Source organism: Eschrichtius robustus, chromosome 3 (genome assembly GCF_028021215.1).
Source record: "Eschrichtius robustus isolate mEscRob2 chromosome 3, mEscRob2.pri, whole genome shotgun sequence".
Classification (NCBI taxonomy): domain Eukaryota; kingdom Metazoa; phylum Chordata; class Mammalia; order Artiodactyla; family Eschrichtiidae; genus Eschrichtius; species Eschrichtius robustus.
Genome location: NC_090826.1, coordinates 27,900,883 through 27,911,079, shown reverse-complemented (window position 1 = coordinate 27,911,079; position 10,197 = coordinate 27,900,883).

The following is a 10,197-nucleotide window of genomic DNA, read 5'->3' as shown; positions in this document are numbered from 1 at the left end:
TCTAGGAAGATCATTCTGGCTTCACTGTGCATGCTGAGTCTTTTCCTAGAACCAGGGCCCTTTCAGAGCCTCTGTGATGGTGTTGAAAGACAGCAAAGTGCAGCCAGGACCCAAGATCAAAGGCCTGGGCGAAATGGGCTGGACTCTCCTTCCAGCTCCCTGTGCAAACGCTGAGGCTTCCTGGGGACAGCATCAAGTCAATCATTTTAGAATATTCGGTTTTAATTAACATTTACTGAGTGCCTAAAATTGGCCAGGCTGGATTATGTCATTTCACGCTCACAGCAGCCTTATGAGGCGTGCAAAAAAAAAAAGAGTCTCATTTTAGATATAAGTGGGGAGAGGAAGAGGCAGACACGGACATTGTGGAGTCCCTTCTGCATTCTAGGCACAGAGCTGGGGGCGGTTAATCCATCTGATCATCTAGGAGGTAGGGACGGTTATCCTCATTTTAAGGTAAGGATTCTGACCTCAGAGGTGAAGCAGTTTTTCCAAGAACACCAAGTGAGTGGTACAACTGGGACTTTTCCCCCAATTACTGGGCTGCAAGTCAAGTTTATTCTTCTAGGTCCTTTCTGGAAACTTAAGAGAAACTCTTCTCTTGCCTCAGAGAGTCATCCCAGGCCCTGGGTGCTGCTTGGGGAAGACACACTGGAGCCAAGACAAGGGCAGCTGCAGAGGTCCGGGGCATCCCTGTGCTGGCAGACAGGGATGGTGAGCCTTCCAGCTCCTGGGGGCTGGCACAGCCTCCCACACCCTTCTGGAGCCCCACAGGGATAGAATTCAGGTCTGCAGGACTCAGGGGTCAAAAGCTCTGGTGTTCACAGGTCCACATACCCAGTCATCACATGACCTCTCTTGGTCACGGCAGGAAGCAGCACAGTGTAGTGAAAGGGCATGAGTTTCAGGGTCAGATCTCTCTGGGTTTAAACCCAAGCTCTGCTCTTTAGGAGCCGTGGAGACTTTCTACTATACCAAGTCACCTCGAAGCATCTTCTTTCCCTGTTGACCTTGGGCAAGCGTCTTTGTGCCTCCATTTCCTCACCTGTAAAGTGGAGATAACGGTACTTAACTGACACAGCTGCTCTGTGGGTTAATGAAATAACACAGTGCAATAGCCTGGGATCTGCATGTTCTAAATTCTCAATAAATGGCAAATTCTCAATTATTGGCAGCCCTTCACTTATGAGCCACATCTATAAGATGAGTGTATTTATACCCTTGGTATAGAGTTTGTGGGAATTAAATGACAAAATGTGTACAGAGTACCCAGCATAGTGATGATCAACAGCCTGGTACATGTGCAGGGGTCCACCCCTGTGTCTGCTTCAGTTTCCCTTTTCCTGGATCTGTGTAAGAGCAGCTGCCAGATGTTTTCACCAACTGCGAATATTTGCTGAAAAATTTCCAGGCTTGTTCTTTTCTTTGTCAGCCCTTCAGGGAGTAGCTTAGATTGTGTTTGCTGCTTCTCACCCCCCTCTGCCTTCACACTGGGCTGCTAGTAGAGCCATGAAATAATAAAATTATTCCTCTCCCCAGTTAGCAGTGCCTCCACATTACTTCACTTTATCAATTGCACACGTCTTTTGAGCAGAGTTTCCCTGCCCTGATCGCAGAGGGTAATGAAGGGTGGGGTCTGCTCAGGCCGTAATTGCACTGCAGAGCCTTGCTCCAAGTATTTCCAAGTCACTTCAGTAACGCTGAAGTTCTCAGAGCCCAGCTGGGATGGAGGTGGGGGAGAAGGGAACAGCCCATTACCTTGGCATGCGCACCCCACCTTTCCCTACAGTGGATTAGAGACCTTCAGTCAGTGTAGAGGCTGTCCAGTCAAGGAGCCTTGTGGTTTGGATATCAGTTACCTTCTATACAAGTCAAGTCCCATTTTGGTTGTCAGAAACCGACCTTGACCTTGACATCTCCTTTTATTTTCCATCCCATAAAGGTGGAATGTTGGTGGCTGCTTTTGGATTTGTTGTGGTTCTGGATTCTTCAAGCAGCAGAATCCCTCCCCTGTTCTGCCATTAATATACATCAGCTACCTCCAGCCAATGTCTAGTTCTTTTCCTTCTAATTTTCCATTGCATTTGGCCTTGGTTTGCCATTGTCCCAACTCAAGGCATCCTTTCAAATTCTTTCTTGGCCACTAACTGAAAAACTTTTTTCCTTTTGGTCAAAGTCTCAAGAAAGCATTAAATTGATCCAGCTTTTATTTTTATTTTTTTTTCTTTTTAAAGCCAGGCCACACAGTCTCTGGATGGCCCATGGATTTTAAGACTAAATGCAGAGATGGGAACTCTCAAGGCCATCCAAGAAGAGAAGGAATAGTGGACTGAGCTCTACAAGGCTTGGAAGGAGTGGCTACTTCTGGATCTAAGGTGGTTCTGGCCTTTGCTCATGTGTTCACTCTCTGACCCACTTGAATATGGCAGGTCAAGAAAAGTGTCAGGTAAAATAAAGCATGGAAGTTGTGTAGCAGGGATATGGGCGTAATCTCTTTTAGAAGAGGGTATGGGTGGGCAAATAAGGACACTGCTAAATTCAACAATCTCTGAGACTGAAACTATGAAGACTCAACATTTGATGGACTAAATCAGCATCTTGAGATGGTAGAGACCCATCTTGAGTGATGACAAAACATCTGAGTCCAATCAAGGGAATGAAGCAGTAGTCCCAGGAAGATGTGATTGTGGTGAAGCAAGCTGTAGCCTGATCAATTATACTGAATCGTGCTTGAAAATAGGGTGTTTTAACTAGCAGGGAGGAGATAGCAAGCGGTCAATCAGAGAGCAAGATGTGACAGACTCTCTTCTGCCCTGGCCAGGGGAAAGAGGCCAATGAACAGGGTGGCATAATGTTAAGTGTGAGCCAGAGAGTCTAGCAAAGTAGACAGACCTTAATTAGTTTCCCACATACATAAGCTAAATGGTGCTTAAGGCTACTAAGGAAGAGAGCAGAGAAACTTGGGAGCTTGGGACAGTGGATTTGATTTAGGGCAGGGGTCAGAAAAGGCTGCCTGAGGAAATGATCTTTGATTGGACATCTAAAGGCGATTTGGAGGTTTAAAAGGGCAAAGCTGGGGCTGAGAAAAGCGTTCCAGACCCTTACAAATGCCCTGGCATTCCTTGCTGTTCTTCAGATATATGTGTTCAGCATTTTTCTTCCTTTGGTCTTTGCTGTTTCTTCTGCCTAGAAAGCCCTCTCTCCAGATAATCTGATGGCTCACTCTTTGCTCAAAGATCACATCCTCAGAGATGCCGTTCCTGGCTTTTTGGCTAGAACAGCATCCCTGGACATTTGTTATTCCCTTTCCCTGCTTCGTGTTTCTTCATAGCACTTATTCATCCCATGCTTTTATATTGTATACAGATTTGTTTATGATCTGTCTTCACTCACTAGAATATAAGCTTCATGAGGGCAACTATTTTCACCTCTTTTGTTCACCACTGTATATCCACCCCAGTGTCCAATATATAGTTTGCCTCAATAAATATATATTAAATTATTGAGTTAAAAGGAGCAAGGTACGTATAGGAATAGAAGGGAAAATAGTATGGCTGGATTTTAATGAGCAAGAGGGTGGATGGTAAGAGAAAAGGGAGACAGGTAGGTGGAGGCCAGGGCACTGTTGGATAATAATGGTCTCTATTCAAGAGTTTCATCTTCATTCTATGGATAATGGAAAGTCACTGAAGGTTTTGAGGAGTGGGAGTATTGTGATGAAATTACCATTTTAAAAGAATTTTCTGGATTCTATGGGACAAATAGCTTGCTGGGGGTAGGGGATGTGGAGGGATGGAGACTGGTTAGGAAGCTTTTGTGTTCCAGCTTGGAGATAAAATGCCTTGGACTCAGGGGGTGACAACGAGGTGGAGAGAAGTAGATGAATTCAAATGATATGTATGAGGTAGAATGGGTGGGATGTGGAAATAGATTTGGACATAGAAGGTGGGAAGGGGGAAGAGGTAAGGAGCATTCCCAAGTTTCTCTCTTTTTTATGTTTATTTATGTATTTTTGGCTGCTTGGGGTCTTCGTTGCTGCGTGCAGGCTTTCTCTAGTTGCGTCAAGTGGGGGCTACTCTTCGTTGTGGTGTGCAAGCTTCTCATTGTGGTGGCTTCTCTTGTTGTGGAGCACGGGCTCTAGGCGCGTGGGCTTCAGTAGTTGTGGCACTCGGGCTCAGTAGTTGTGGCTCATGGGCTCTAGAGTGCAGGCTCAGTAGCTGTGGTGCACGGGCTTAGTTGCTCCGCGGCACGCGGGATCTTCCCGGGCCAGGGATCAAACCCGTGTCCCCTGCATTGGCAGGCAGATTCTTAACCACTGCACCACCAAGGAAGTCCCGATTCCCAAGTTTCTGACTTTTGGAACTAACGGATGGTGGTCCATTGGCTAAAAATGGAACTTTGAAGGAGGAGTGTGTGAAAGGGCAGGAGAGGGTGGGAAAGAGCTGGAAAAATCAGAGATGATGGCCAGATCCTGAAATACTAAAATTTAAGATTTGAAGATACTGGACAGTTCCAGAGGATGGCCAAGTCCAGGGTAGAGCTGCCTGGACTTGCTGCTGGTCTAGGTGTGGGAGTGAATGTGGGTTTGAGTATTGGAGTGAATGTGGGTGCCATTAGTTGAGATGTACTGTGTGGGATGCAGACCTTCACTGGGTTTGAGATTATCAAGTTGCTGCAAAGGCATAGGGATTGTGGAGCCCACATGGACAGTGAGGTCGGCCTGGCTGAGACTGAGCAGAGAGGAAGACCCTGAGCCAGGGCCAGAGTCCTCCATGGAGGTGAAGGTGTGACTGGGAGGTCAGGTGTGGCAGCAGTGAGGAGGGGGTGGGGTGGCCGAGCCCCTAGGAAGGCGTCCCTATGTGAGATGGTAACCATGGTGAGGAGGGTGGAGACTTCCTCCCACGCTGCCCACCCCTTTACACTGAAGCCCTGGGGGCTTAAGAGAATGAGGCCTGGAGCAGAGTTGGTCTCACTTCTCCCAGGAAATGGAGGGGAACTAAGAAGGGGAGGGGATGCAGGGGTGAGGTGTGCAAGATGGGGGCCCATCCAGTCCGCTGAAGTTTGGTCAGGGGCAATGGTGCATTTTGACACCTGGGATAGATCAGTCTTTAAACAGTCTCCCTCCTCTATTTAATAAAATTATTTTTAGTACTAATTATGAAATAAAACCAATAATAATAATAATAATGATGATGATAATGACCAGAGAAGAAACTCAGTAAAAGTTATCTTGTATTGAACTTCATATATATCATTATGCCAGTAAAAAAATAAAATAAGTAAAATACTACAGTACAAAAATTTTAAGAAGTAATGGATTAATACTTTTAAATTGTATTAACATATGTTTTGAAAGAAAGGGGAAACTTCGACTTACTTATTGGTCTGTTGCAATAACAAATGATAACACTACAATTTCTGTTTTCTTGATTCACTTTTTAGCTTTAAAATAGGCAACAATTGAAAAAGAATTCACTTCAATGTTAAAGATATGATCCAAATCCAGTAAAGTAGTTCCTGAGCTAAAATTTGCACTTTCCAAACAAAAGATAGTACCCTTGCAGTTTGCGTTCTGTTTCACTGCTTTAAAAATTTATATACAAATAAAAATTCTATGTGGTCACATGGAAAGACAGAATGGAAGTAACTCAAGCTCAGTTTCTTTGTTTTCCAAAGACTATCTTTACCGTCACTGTGCTATCATTGTTTATTTAGAAGCTTCTATTTAAACACAGGAATATGTAGTATCATGGGAGTTAGAGACATAAAGTGCCCCTGAAGTGGGCTTGAGTGATTCTGAATGTTGGAACACTCTGAAAATAAACATGTGTAACTGAGGCCCCACGTATGGGAGCCAACTGTATGACTGAAAGGGCTCTGTATTACCATCCATGAAGAATACAATGTTCATTAAAGGACAAGTAATAAAAAGAGATAATCTGAATATATATTGTATCTATATTAAATATATATGTTAAAACTCAACAGTAACCACAGCAATTGTTAGCATTTTACCAACAAAAGGATTTTTGGTGGAAGAGTATTTTTATCACTGCAATGTTTAGAATTGTCAGTTCCTGGTGATAATAAAAAGAGACGGACTTTTAGTTGGCTTTATTACTGTTTTAAGCATCTGTACAGACAACACATCCCTGTATTTCCTGCGCTGGGGTGGACTTCCCCACTGCCCTGCCCCAGGTACCCACTGGCAAGGGGAGTGAGCCCAGAGCCCGCATGGGTGGGAGGGGCAAGGTTTGGGAGAGGGCAGGTGATGGGATCCGTCTGGATTTGGAGGGACACAAAGGCTGTTTGGGGTGAGAGCTCTCCTTTAAGAGGCTTTACTGGGAGTCTTGGGTGGGGGTCCCTTTATCCTATGTCTTCTGTGTTCTCTACAGATAGATGAAGGGATCCCCATAGCAGGGACAGCCATCGCTGGTTCTCCTGCTGAAGCCCAGAATTTGCCTGTTTTTTCTGCCTCTCTGTCTCGGACTCATTGCTTCCCCCCTCACACTTTTGTCTGTCTTCCCCTCTATTTCTCTGTCTGTCTGGCTGTCACTCTGTTTTCCATCTCTCCCTCTCTGTGTCACTCCCTCTCTCTGCCTCTGTTTCTCTCTCTCCTTTGCTGCCTCTCCTTGTGTCTGTCGTGCTAGTTCTCTACCTCTCTGGTGTGTCTTTCCTGTTTCTCTATGTGTCTCAGCCTCTCTGCACAGGACATGGGTCTCCTAGTTTCTCTATTGGAGAACTAAGGGGAGTGAGGGGAACAGCAGGGCATAATTGAAGCTATGCATCCCCACCCCTTGTTGGGAAATCCTCCTCCTCTTGCCATGCCCCATTCCCTGGGGCATTTCTAAAAGTCAGAAGCCAAGCCCCTGGAAATGACAGCCCTTTCTCCAATCCCGGGGCTGGGGTGAGGGTTGGTGGCTTTTGGAAGTTGCAGGCCCCATGGACAGGCAGGGGAGGGGCCTGGGGTGGACATGGGCGGAGAAAGGCAAGGTGCAGCTGTAGAGTCGGGGCTTCAGTGGGAATCTCTGAGAGACTCCTTTAGTGGCCCTTTGATGCACCATGCTCCCTCCTTCTGGCTTGGCCTGGGGAAGGGAGGAGTACTCGCTTTCCAGGTGAGACCCTCCCGACACTGGTTTCCTGAGTAGGGCTCCTGCCCCAGGCAAGATGGCAGCCCCAGGACTGAAGAAGCTGACTCAGCCTCCTCCCTACCCTCTTCCCCACTCCCTCCTCCTGGACCACGAGTCCTGTCCAGAGGACATGGGAGTTGTCCGCTGCCCCTCTCTCCCTGGAGTGCACCCCCTCACTCCCCTCTTTGTCCTGCCCCTTCCCTGTGCTGCCTGCTCTGGCTTCCCAGCCAGCTGCCCCTTGGCTTTTACTTGAGGTCCTTTTTACTGAGACAGAAGAAGACTCAGACCTCAGGGGAGAAGGCAGTGGAAATCATAGGCTTGGAGCATCCTGGTCCCTGAATGCCTGGGGAGGGTGCATTCCTTATATAGATGAAAAGACTGAGGCACAGAAAGGTTCCCCCAATGGGTAACCTTAGAGTCCATTCAGTCCAGTTACCTTCTTCCCATTCCTTCCACTGGATTCTTGATGCTCCGCAAATACCCAGAATGCCTCTGCCTCAGGGCCTTTGCACTTGCTATTTCCTCTGCCTGGAATGCCCTTCCTGTACATACCTGAATGGCTCATTCTTAGCCCTTCAAGTATTTGCTCAAATGGATATTTGAAGCCTTCCCTGACCATCTTATTCTTCCAGAACTCCTTCCTTAACTCCCATTCCCTGCTTAATTTTTCTGCACAGCATTTATCACCCAACACACTACAGAGTTAATTATTATTATTTTTTGTTGTCTATCTTTCTCACCAGAGTATAAGCTTCCCCAGGGCAGGAAATTCTGTATATCTTGTTGAAAGCTGTATTCCTAACTCCTAGAAAAGCGTTTGGCACCCAGGAGGCAAACTTGTGCCCTGACTGGAATGCCCTTTCTCTGATACCAGGAGAACCTCTGCCTGACCTTGAAAACTTGGCCCATGTTTTCCTCCAAGCCTCTCCTATTCTCCAGGCAGGTTTTGATCCTCCCTGCCCTGCCCCCCCATTCACTCTCCACCAAACACCTGTTGCTCTTGAAAGATCACGTGCTCTGAGCCCAACTGTGATTCACATTCTTGCTTCCCCTCTTCCTAGCCATTGACAAGTGACTTAGTCCCTCTGGGCCTCAGTTTCTTTATCTGTAAAATAGAGGTGATAATAAGATATGATACAATAAAATACCATATGATATGATATATGACACGATGTGATATGATACGATATGATGTAATAACATATGATACTATACAATATGATATATGATATGACATGGTATGATATGATACATGATACAATATGATATGATACAGTATGATATGATATATACTTACGATAGAGCAGTTCTGAGCATCTCTTTTGTGAGATGGACCTGCCACTACCGGCTCATTCTGGATGGCAACCTGGGGGGGGCGGTACATTCTTTGACAGCAGCACCAGTCCAGGCTCCTGAGGGTGGTGGAGGCCGCACCTGCCCACTGCAAGCCGAGAGACAGAGACGTGGCAACATTCGACGAGCACTTGAGTTCTGTGAAGAGGACCTGCCTGGGCTGGTGTGGGCACCCATGACTGGGCCTGCTTAGCCAAAGCCCCTGCCCTGTGAGACCCCGTGTTCACAGGGGCATGGACAGAGCATGACCGTGACTGCCATGCCTGACCCTGTCTCTGCCACTTCCATGTGCTGCCTGTGTCCCGTGGAACCCACAGTGAGGATGCCATCACCCCATCTTCCACAGGTGCAGGTGAGCCTAGGACACCCCCCTGCCTGCCTCCTTTGGAGCGCCAGGCCTTTGCTGGGAGAGGGAGGATTCTGAGGAGATACAACACCTCCCTGGGCTGGCCAAGAGGGGTCCCCAGCCTTTGCTGAGGGCTATTTTACCACTTGTGGAAGATTGGACTTGCCAACCTTGAACATTCCTTCCAATTCTGAGAACCTACAGTTCTAGGAATATTTATCCTCTACATCCAGCCAAAATTTCTTCCTTCAACCCTTTGTTGTTTCTCCTACATTTCAAAACCAGAAAGCAGAATGCTCAGGTCTTGTGTACCTGGAGGCAAGTTGCTCCTCTTCCAGTGACCCCTACGTGCCCGGGAAGGCATTCCTGGTCATCTGTGGCAGCCGGCTTTATAGAACATTGATAAATCAAAGGCAGTTTGGATGGAAGAGAAAAGTGGACTCCAGTGTACATTCAGCCAATTAGCAAAATGCCCAACAGTCCTTCTCAACTAAGCATCTTCGAAATGATCTTGTGTTTGTGCACCCAACAAACACATTTGCTTGGAGATTATTTTTTTATTCCTTCAATAGGATATATTTTTGAGTGTCTACTCTGCCATGTGCTAGGCTGGGTACTGATCATCCTGCGTGCTCAAGATCAGACATGGAACCCACCCATTTGGCACTTCGTACCTAAAAAGGGATAGGCCTTTTCACCGGTAGGAATTCCAGTCCTTGTGAGAAATAACAGGCAGCTGCTCTCCTAGAGCCGGATAAAGACAGGCGTGTGTTTCAATCAGGGATCCATGAGCGCAAGACTCAGAAGCCTGCTCAAGCTAGCTCAGCCAGAGAGGTTGCTGGAAGGGACTCTGACATATGGGACGCGTGGTCATGCCTTGTGGGTCCTGGAAAGTCACCAGGCAGCCATCTGTTCCTTGGATGCTCTCTACTGTTACATGATCCTGCTTCTACAAGGGCTATCATAATGCTCCCAAGTTGTGACCTCAGGTCATTAAATCTTTGAGGCTTTCCAGCTTGGCTGCCTATATTATCAGGGGTCCAGCAGGACACAGACGGTCTGCTCGAAAGGGGAGGTCAAAGAGAGCTTAGAGCAGAGATTACTTACCAGTAAATGGTTCAGGGAAACCAACAAGGGACCCTGAAGCGCCTTGGGGCTGGCAAAGTGGGAAACCATTTCTTCTTGTACATCAGAAGGGGCAAGGGGAGGGAGTGGTGCCCTTGAACCTGGCAAAGCCTGTGGCAATGGGAGAAGGGCTGCCTGACAAGAGTCATGGCCTTTGGTAGAGGAATTCAGCCACTGCCAAACCATAACCTGGAAGAGAGGGAACTGTGGGAATAAGTCCCCCTACCTTTCTCTCCTTCCACT